This window comes from Tupaia chinensis, unplaced genomic scaffold, assembly GCF_000334495.1.
Source record: "Tupaia chinensis unplaced genomic scaffold, TupChi_1.0 Scaffold143667_1, whole genome shotgun sequence".
NCBI classification, from domain to species: domain Eukaryota; kingdom Metazoa; phylum Chordata; class Mammalia; order Scandentia; family Tupaiidae; genus Tupaia; species Tupaia belangeri.
The window spans coordinates 39,724-50,792 of record NW_006203515.1 but is presented as its reverse complement, the minus strand read 5'-3'; the positions used below and the strand labels follow the sequence as shown (position 1 = coordinate 50,792).

Here is an 11,069-nt window from a genome sequence, read left to right as displayed (position 1 = left end):
ATGTGCTTGACTGAGACAATATACAGTGTACTCTGGATGGAAAATCTCATTTTGTATGCTGTAATGATGTACAGTGAATGGATGTAAACAAATAAATTTTTAAAAAATTTGTCACTAGCTGAAAAAAAAAGCTAAGACAAATAACATGTTGGTTTATAACGTTCATGTTAAAATGAAACTGTTTAGAAATAAATTTGAAATATTCAAATAAAATAGTATATGTGAATAAAAGAGTGTGCATGCTTTGAGAGGTGGGTAATGTAAGCATGGCAGAAGTTACATGTTTTGGGAAATCATAGGTCAAGCATATTTCTTAAACTTATGAATTCCAAGGCAAATTCATTTCACTGAACCAATATCTGAATTGTGAACAATTCTCAGATGCCAGAAGAAATAACCAACTTATTATGCATTCCCAAACATGTGCACTTAATGTATTATTTTCGTGGTGCCATGGTAAACATCTTAATATGAATTTGCCATATCTACATTTTTTGTGAAGTGTCACATGGTTTAGTGTTACAAATAAATGCACTGTTTGGAGGGAAGAAAAAGCGAAAAGTTTTTTGTTGTTTTTTGTTTTGTTTTGTTTTTTAAATGAAGTTTACATGAATTCATGCTTCCAATTCCCAATTCTATTAATGTAGCCATATTATAGAGAATTAAATCAACTCCCTATTAAACCCAACACTACAGAATAAAATACTGTAGAATGGTATTAGCTTGTTTTCCTTGTTTAAACATTCTAAGCCTTATTTCTTACAGAAACTAAGCATATAATAGTTTTGCTGAGAATTTGCAAAGATCAGGAATTGATATTGCAACCCAAGAAGCAGATGTGCTCAAGGAAGATAAGAACTTCTGCCCTGAAGATTGGGCCCACCCAGCTACAGCTGAAAACAACAACCCTGATGTCAACAAGTCTCCTCCATGGCACCAGTCAGGGAAATGTTGAAGCATTGTGCTGTGCAAAACAGTTTTCCCTTAATCTTTTCTTTAAAATTCCTTGTCCTAGTCTGTGATTTTGGAGATGGTCTTTGAACATTAGTTCACCATCTTTTCAGGACACTATTTCCCAAATAAAGCTAACTTTCCTTTCTACCAACATTTGCCTTCCAAGTATTTACCTTCAAGCAATGAGAAGTCAAATTTGGGTTTGGCCACTGGACCAGAACAATAGCCTGTTCAGTTACATTATGTGCAGAAATTTCCTCCTTGTAAGGAAAAAAAAATACTACTGTAAATGGTGAATAGTCAATATGTAACTGTATTGTATGCAAATCTGTAACTGTTGGCAATGTCATCCATAAGAACAGATAAAGATTATTGACTATATTAAAAAGGAAAGAAAATTAGTATCATGACTCCAGCTCTTTTTTGGTTCCATTTGCATTGAATACCTTTTTCCAGCCCTTCACTTTTAGTCTATGTATGTCTTTATCCATGATATATGCTTCTTGTAGGCAACAGATAGAGGGTTGCTTTTTTTGTTTTCCTTTATCCGTTCAGCCAGTCGGTGTCTCTTGATTGGAGAATTTAATCCATTAACATTCAGTGTTATTATCAATATTTCCAGCCTTGTCCCTACCTTGAAGTTGGCCATTGTTTTGGTAGTCTTTTATTCTTTTATTTTTGTCTGTTCATTCAGTTTTCTTGGAACAAGACTCTCTTCAGAGTTTCTTGAAGAGCTGGCCTGGTGTTGGCAAATTCTTTCAGGTTTTGTTTGTCTGAGATTTTAGTCTTTTTTTTTTTCATATGGAGAATAATCTTGCTGGATATAGTAATCTTGGTTGAAATTGTTTCTCTCTTTATACTCTTTATACTTACATGTCTTCCCATTCTTTCCTCGCTTGCATAGTTTCCATTGAAAGGTCTGGTGTTAGCCTGATGGGCTGACCTTTGTAAGTCACTTGATTTTTCTGTCTTGTCAATTTTAGTTTCTTGTTTTTATCTGTGATTTGGCCAGTATGGCTAAAATGCGCCATGGGGAGGATCTTCTTGGGTTGATTCTATTTGGGGTCCTTTGTATTTCTTGGGTCAGGATGTTTGAGTGCTTCTCTAGACTTAGAAAGTTTTCTTTAAGGATTTCCTGGAATAATTTTCCATGCCCTTATTCGTTTCTTCACCTTCTAGGATACCAATTATTTGGAATTTTGGATTTTTAATGGAATCAAGTACTTCTCATATATTATCTTTTCTTGTTGTTGTTATTTTCTCTATTTTTCCCTTAAGTCTGAGGTTTTATTTTCTATGTCCAAGATTCAATCTTCAGCATGATCTAATTGGCTTTTGATACTTTTGAGAGAGTTTTTGATTTCCTGTACTATAGACTTCATCACTAATAGTTCCATCTGATTCTTTCTTTCTAGTGTCCGTTTCTTCTTTCAAGTAGTGGAAGGACTTCCTCATCTCCTGGTGTTTGTTGTCTTTTTTCTGTTTCAATTTAAGTTTTGTCACTGTGAATGTTCTGATTTTTTTCTCTGATATTTTTCCAATTTCTTCTTCTTTTTCTTCTCCTCCTTTTTTTTTTTTTTCAAGAGTTGGAGGGGAATTATTGTGTTGTTTTTGATGGAGATGTATGTCCTAGTTTTTCCAACTTGAGGCTCTTGTGTGACTTCTAGCCATCGGGTGATGTGTTCACTTTTGGATACTTTTTTATTTTTTATTTTTTGAGAGGTTTTTGCTCTAGGGTGTATTTGCTCGCCAGGAAGACAGAGAGACAGAGAGACAGAAAGTGAGAAATCACCCCCCCCCCAGGGAGGATGGTCATGTCAAAATCCCTTCTCTTCCATTCTCCTCTCGGGATCTTGGGCACGCATGCACACATGCCCGGTGTGAGTTTAAGCTGCTGGGTCCAGGACTCGAATCATGGTCGACTCCATGGGAGTCCAACGACATAGCCATTATGCTAACTGCTGGTCCCTGGATACATTTTTGAGAAAGTTTCCACCACTGGAAAGAGTTTGCTTCCTTTTTGCTGTGGATTATGTGAGCCAAAGCCTCTCTTCTCCTGTCTATAGCAATGTGGTCCCCATAGGGGGAGTCTTCAATTCAGGTATCTGGAGGGCAGTTTCTCCTTTTTCATAGGTGATTCAGTATAGAGTGAGGATTTCGGGTGTTTGAAAACTATGACTATAGACCTGTATAGTCTCTCTGGGTAGGTGGGTAGGTGGAGGATAAGGAGAAGATGACAATGTAAGAGGGAAGAAAAACGAGTATGAAAGAGAAAAATTTAAAAGCCACATGCCAAGCACTAGGGCAGCACACAATTTCTCCAGGGTCTGCAGATAGAACTGGGCTCTGCTGGATAACTCAGGGCTGTTTTATGGGGTAAAATAAAGTTGGAAATTAGTAAAAGAAAGAAGAAGAAATAAAGCAGCCTCTACATGGGAGTTCAGTGACATAGCTATTATGCTAACTGTTGGCCCCAACAATACCATATTTTTGTATTGCCTCTCCATAATCTTGTGATTTCTATAGAATTAAAGATCTCCATGTTTTATAGAGACCATGTGTGTTTGGTAGATGATTAATGGAATAAACTTAATTTATTTTCAATTCTTTTGTCCTCAGTTCATTCCATCTTATCTTCTCACTGATAGTCTTTGGCAGCTCTTGAATAAATTCTGTCTCTTGGTATCAAGGGGAAGAAAATGAGCCTGAAAGTTTTCATTTTTAGATAAAGCCAGTCATATAGCAATTCCATTTTGAATTATAGGTGGAAAATTATCTTCTCTTTTAGTCATTTCTTGATCATGTGACATGTAATCAGTGTTCAGAACAATAAAATCTTTACTTCCTAAGATAAATATTGAAACACAAGGAAGATGAGTTGTGTCATTTTATGTTTTAGTTCATCTTGTTTGTTTTCTCCAACTGAAATATAAGTTACTGGTAAGGTGAGCTAGAGGGTTTAGTGGAGTTTGATCCCAGCTCTGTTCTCTTAACCCAATCAGTGGATTGCCACACCTCCTATTCTGCATCTATATAAGAGAACTCTGAGATCTCTACTTTATATTTTTTTATTTTTAATAGGTTTATGTTTGCCTTTGAAAAGTTACACACCTAAATGTGTGTAAAGGACAAAATTATTATTTTAATTTGGCTTGTTGGCCCCATACCTTATCTGCAAAAGTATCCACTATTATTTTCAAATATTAATTGAAATGTCCTATAGAATTATGTTAAGTATCATTGCAATCCTTTTTGACAAATTCTAGTTCTCTATTTAGTTCTGTTTTAATCTGAATAACAGATGGCATATTTTATGTTTTCTTCTTTTACAGAGATTTTGCTATAGGGCACATGTGCTCATTGGAGAAACAGAGAGAGATACAGACACAGAAAGCGAGAAATCACCCCTCTGCCTAGGGGGAATGGCCACACTGCAATCCCTTCTTCTCTTGAGATTTTGGGCACATAACCACACATGCCTGGCATGAGTTTGAAGCCACCAGTTCTGGGACTGAAACCATAGTCAGCCATGTGGGTGGGAATCCATAAACATAACCATTATGACATCAGCTGACTCCAATTTTAAGTTTTAAGTCACATCACAAACATTCCATAGGTCTTGTGAGGTGTATCTTGTCAGCTATGTTTCCTCTTGTGAGGAGTGTCTCTGAAGTGCAGTAGTAATGAGCTGTTCAAGAGAGACTGAATCTTACATGGTGACCATGGCTCTAATCAAGCCTGAGACATGCCAGACATGAGCATGAGAGCTAAGGATCTGATGAGATGGAGGAAGGCATTGTATTGTGACCAGTGGATGGTGCTTCTCCCACTCCTTCCTCCATCCCTCACTCTCATATATGCACTCTATTGTAAATAAAGGAAGGAAAAAAGAATATCACCTCATAAAAATTCAGCAATGCACTAGTAAACATAATCTCTTTTGTAACAACCCAGCCTGATCCAGCCTCACTTCTAGGCCCTCACCCTCATTGTGTTTCATACAAACAGTAATCACACTGGGGTCTCCATATCTTTGAAGGAAGCAGTTTACTAAGGCAATGCACTGTTTCTATAAGGCTGTGAAGATTATGGTAGCCATTTGGCTGGTCCTGAAGAACCAGGGTAGAAACAGTGATAGCTGTTACTCTCTAACCAGGAGAAGGTAGGAAAGAACTCATTACTTAAAGCTCTCAAATCCTATTCCTCAAAGGCCATCCTTCCTTGAAATGTTTTGGGTAATCCTGAGTAGAGATTTTGGATTTTTCATGGAGAAAGTAGAAAGATAGGCCATCTGTTGTGTGTAGGCACTTTAAGAGTATATTTGGGGATCCTATATGGTCTCTCCTGGGGCAATGACTTTCAACTGGTTCCCAGAGAGACTTGACTCTAGATGAGTCAGCCAGTATGCACCAGATTCAGATTACCAGCACAAGTTGTTACACAATGATGCTTCTCTGGAGGCAGATTTCCAGGAGAGTCCCCAGTAGCCTTTTTATAATTAACTAAACTACACTTAAGTAACAGAGCTTATCTAAAATCATAGGTTCATGATAAAGATGAACTGTCACCATTAAAGAGAAGCTGCCAGGGAGCCAGCAGAAGGAATCATAGTTGCATCTCTGGACTCCCATGTACTCTACTGTGGTTTGAGTCCTGGACCTGTGGCTTAAAATTCACACCAGACACATATGCATGCATGCCCAAAAAACTGAGAGGAAAATGGAGAAGGGAATGCTCAGTGATGATCCCCTCAGGGTATAATTTCTTGCTTACTGTCTCTATCTAGCGAGGGCAAGTGCCCGATAGTAAAATCCTCTCTAAAAAAAAATAAAAAGAAGCTGGAAGACTTTCCTGGCTACCTTGATCTGGAAAAAGAGCCTTGATTGAAAATAAGTTATTTGAAAGAATAAATCTGCTAGGATACCCATTTGCTGAGAAATGTAGACTTGCATATTTAGTGAATGAATTTTTTCCATAATTCTATTTTGATCAAGTACTGTTTAAAAGTATGTATGAGATTGCTGGGCCAGCACATAGAGCAGTGGTTAAGGCCTCTGGATCCTACTTTTTGTATGTTTGTTTTGAAATTTTCCAGAGGTTGCATGTGTTCTCAAAAGAGAGATAGATGGAAAATGCATCCCTAAATGGGACATTGTGATGTTGCAATCCCTTCTTCTGCATTTTTCCATCTTGTCTGGATTTGGGGCACACATGCTGACTTTGTCTGCTGACTGGAACACAGCTATTGTTCACCCCTGAAGTGACAGATTGAATTAATATGTCTTTACACAGTAATTATATAGACAGATGATAGATATGGCTAAGACATTTGTGATTAAAATCTTCTATATAGTTTTTAATTATTTCTTTCTTCTTACTTCCATGATGTAGGTGGGGGCAGAAAAATAGAAAGAGATGGCGTTTTGACAGGGTCTTCACATACAATGCACCCAGCCTCAGTCTGCTTAGCCAGCTAATATCATTGTCTCCTGCCCCCCACCTATGCACAGGCAGGTCACAGGACTTAAGTATAGGACCTTTCCTACATGGTTCCAGGTGAGTTACTTCTGGCCACTGTCTGGCCCCTAAATCTTTAGCATCTTGTCCATGTTTTGTTTATTATTTACATCCATGTTTTAGAAGTAGCGCAAAACCTCACACTCTGCTGATGTACTAGTTGCTTATGGCAGTTCTGCCATCATTTGCTTTCTATGAATGGCAGTCAAGATCAACCATGGAAAATCTCAGGAGTCTAGGGAAGGTGTAGCCCAGGTGTGAGGACAAAGGAGCAGGTGAGAACAGATCAGGTCAGATGTTGTGAGAAGGTTTCATGCAGGAATTTTCCATGGGATGGCACATGGAGGGAAGGAGTCACACAAGGATATCCATCATGATACAGCAGGGCCTAGAGCAAAGTATAAAGCCTGTGTTGTTGAGGCTTGGAAGAAAGTAGAGTTCTCCTCCCTGACTGCTTGCTCCTTGGGTTCTGCTCATCTACTGACATGCTCACACACAGACCTGCCAATTGAACCCTCTTCCCAGGGTTGATTTTGACACTGATATTTTCCCATAGTCCCCTCCTCTTTCTCTGTTGTGCCCAGTATACCATTTTTGCCATGGTCCTCCCCTTATCCATCGCCTATAGAGACCCAGCCCTCCTCCTCCTTCAGCCAGGTTCACTCTACACCAGCATCTCACCTCTGCTTCATATTTTGCCATCTTAAGATGCTCTGAGTGGACTATGTCATGAATGTACATTACCTGTTCTTCTGTTTCCTCCTGTTTATTTGCCTTGATCACTCAAACATGGGTGTGAGTAACACAGGGCATGGCTAGGCCCCAGTTCCTTCCTTTTGACTGGACTGTTTCACACTGTGATTCTCATCACAGCACTGTCAGGGGCCTTGGGTGGAATCTTGTTCCTCCTTGTTAACCTAGGAGCAGACTTCAGACTTCCTGACCAGTCTAAAGAGGTCTGATCACAAGTGTCCACACCACGTTCAGCTGGGTCTGAACACAGCAAGGTTGACAGGATAGAATCCTGAAAATAGAGATGCTTCTACTTTGGTGGTTAATGTAGAGTATCAAAAAGGAAAGATTTGTGAATATACTAAAAGCCATTGGATCCCTCTCTGCTTAGCCATCAGTAGACAATCCTGACTTGTCTGTGTCAGTGAATAAGCTCACATCTTCCCCTCTTGGACCTACAGATGAGTTCTCTAAAATTTGTAAGTGTTACGAGCAAGCTCTCTCAGATTTGGAGTGCTCTCATACAAGTGGTATAGTCTTCAGAAGGATTGCTGGCATGTTCTGGTTCAGTGACCACGTGGGAAACTTGTGAAAGGGGGATATCACTGAGAAAAATACCAGTATAGGATTATACCTTGATGTGGTATAAGGCAGCCAGCTTTTTAGACATTTTTGGGGTACTGCATGAATATAGGGACTCCCTCAAGATGACTTCAGAACTGGAAAAGAAAAAACAAATTGTCATTGGCACAAATCCATGACATGGTTGTGTGGAAGACTAGTATCCCCAAGTGTGAAACTTCACTGAGGATTCAGATTCCTTGTAGAAAGAGAGTCCTTTTGTACTTTTACAAAGAAGGTCTTTTTGATGTGATAGAAGATAATGAGGAAGGTTTCATCCTACCTCAGGCTAGACCTGAGGTGATGCAAAAGCTTGAAACCACACAGCCACAGCAATCAAAAGCAAGGACCTGCTGGAAGCCCTGCTCCAGGCGTGGTGGGTTGAGACTCATACACAGGAAGGTGACACAAAATCAGGCTGAAACCTCAATGCTCCTTAGCATGTTCTCAGCCGGCTAAAGCCAGAGCAAGCTCAGGACCGCAGTGCTAGCAGCTACCAAACACACGTATTGAGGGATGTCTTACAGGAGTAGGAGGAGTGAGGGGGAAATAAAAGATTTACTCCACAGCCAGAGCAAGCTCAGGACCGCAGTGCTAGCAGCTACCAAACACACGTATTGAGGGATGTCTTACAGGAGTAGGAGGAGTGAGGGGGAAATAAAAGATTTACTCCACAAAACAGGGAATTCAAGGCACAGAAACAATGATCATAAAACATGATTTCTATCTTGTTTGATTAGGTATAATCAATTACAGTTCTCAGGATGAAGGAGTCTATTTGTCTGGTGCATTTTCTTCTTAAATCTTGATTATTGGACAGGGCCTTTTCAGATGAGAGGGTCTTGTAGCTCAGGAGGCAAAACAGGATGTTTTATTAGCAGTTTTTCATAGTTAACAGCACACAGGGGAGAAACTGCTTGTAGATAGGGACTATCTGTTGCTTGCCCAAACCAGATAAGAACTCCCAGCTAAGATAGTTAATCTTCCCCCTGGAACCTTCAGGTGTGTTTATCCTGTCATTGTTAGCCAGATCTGGTCTTCCTCTATTAATCCATGGTTCCTGTATTTATTTTCTGAATTCTTTGTCTGTTAAACAGTGATTTCTTGTGCTTGATCTTTAAGTCCTTGTCATGGCCGTGGATTTGCTAACTTGGCCTAATATAAGTTGACTTTGGCCTGCAGCTTTAAGAAGGGATATTTATGTAAAATTGGCCTTAAACTAACTTAGTCTACATATGCTACTAATGCTAATTTGGCTTATACTAACATAACCTAACATATGTTAATTTTGGCTTAAAACAGGCAGGTGGGGGAGTCTGTCTCAGGTTCCCTGATCCTTGAGCGCTGTCTTAGGAAACCCCATTCCTATAGGATCACTAATTGGCTTTATTGTAAAGTTGCAGTAATATTGGGAGTGTTATTTTACATTTGCAAGGTGTTGTAATAACAGTAAAGCTCATGGCAGAGAAATTGAGTGCAGGCCAGTACAGTGACACAATGGAGGGCTCATAAACTGCTGGCCTTGCCTCACAGTTTCTTCCCAGTCCAGCCTCTTTACTAGCTTGTGTTGTCTGCATGGCCCCATCAGGGACCCTCCCTGTCACCCTGTGATTACTACACACCACAGTACCCCCATACAGTTCAGCCAAGTGAAAGAACCTAGTGGCTATGTTTAGGCAGAATGGGTATAAAAGTATTGTGGTTGGTTTCTCAGTCTATGGAATGTGGAGACAGATGGATTGCTTCTCTGAGAGGAAGAAATGCAAAAATGTCTCCTATAACTAGCCACCCCTCACCACAGCAGCACATCCACAGCACTGCAGTACACTGATAATGCCTCCCTGTTAACTTGGCTCTTGAAGACATGCTTATTAGTGTGGCTAATGAGTGACCTTCCCTCCACTTAGTATTTTGGAGGAATTACAGTAGTTTATCTGGGAAATAGAATTGCAAGGCATCATATACATACACTTATTTTAAGGACCAGATGAAATGGACTGCACAACAGGAAGAGAGGTGGGGTGCTGCAGTCAGCCCCCTCTTCTTGCTATGGCACACTGATAACAGTTTTAGCCCCTGGTGGGTGAGCTCATTTATTGCACCACTCACGTGACTGCTGACCTAGCAGGGACTGAAATCATCAGACAGAAGAAGGGATTTCAAAAGGTAAGAGATCCCCTGGTGGGACAAGACAGAATTTCATGTTTCCAGTGCTGAGGAGGTAAATCCACCTTTTTAGAACTGATTGACAGCATAGAACAGAAGCTGAATTCCAGGGTGTACATGAGCCTCTCCCCTGGATTGGAGGCCACACATGGACCTTGCAATACATTGGTCATCAATGAAGGTGCAGAAAGTTCTTGCCATAGTTGATACAGGGCCAAATATATGCTCGTTTATGGTAACTCTGATAAATTTGAGAGATCTTAACTGCAATTGATGCTTACGGATGGAATACAATCAAAGTAAGAAGAACTTTTTATTGACCATTGGGTGACTTCCTTTACAGGCACACTAGATCTACACAGTGCCAATAAAGGAGTATATACTGGATATTGACACATTACAAGGGCTATGTTTGCAAACTAGTGTTGGGGAGTTCTGCCTCGGGGTACAAGTTGTGAGGGCTATTAGACAGGGGCAAGTGAAATAGCTTCCATTTCTCTCCTACAACCACTAGAGGATGGGGGCAATTAAACAGTATCAACTGCCTTGTGGACATAAGGAGATAGGAGAAAAAATACAAAAATCATTTGCATTTAATATTATCTGCCCCTCTCAGATAATAGCTCCCCTGTGTGGCCAGTGAAGGAATCATGTGGACTTGGAGAATGACAGAAGATTACAGAGAAGTAAATAAAGTGGTGCTTAGCTAGACATTGTTGACTAGTGGGGTCATTGACTTTTTTGTTGTTGATTTAGCTAATGCCTTCTTTAGTGTTGATACTCATGCACATCTAGGAGTGTACTTCACAATGGACTGAACAAAGGCTTATAGACTGACATTTTCACCTCCCTTATAATCTCACAATGGCTTGTTTCATAGAATGCCAGATGCTAAAGGAAGCTCTGAAGACACATCAGCACTCCCTGGGAAGCTCAATCTGAACAACATTGTTGCTTTCTTATCCCCATGCTGGGGGAATAACACTTGTACAACCTTGACATCTGCCCCCAAATTGTGGGTAAGTGGACTAGTACTATAAAATGTCACAACACTGGCCCAGATACAATTCCAAAATGCA

General features: G+C 39.9%; 1 pseudogene; it reads right to left on the bottom strand.

Annotated features, from left to right (window-relative positions):
• Positions 1-7,173, bottom strand: part of LOC102471817 (ribosome biogenesis protein WDR12 pseudogene) — an 11,363-nt pseudogene extending 4,190 nt beyond the window's left edge.
• Positions 7,174-11,069: the final 3,896 nt, after the last annotated feature.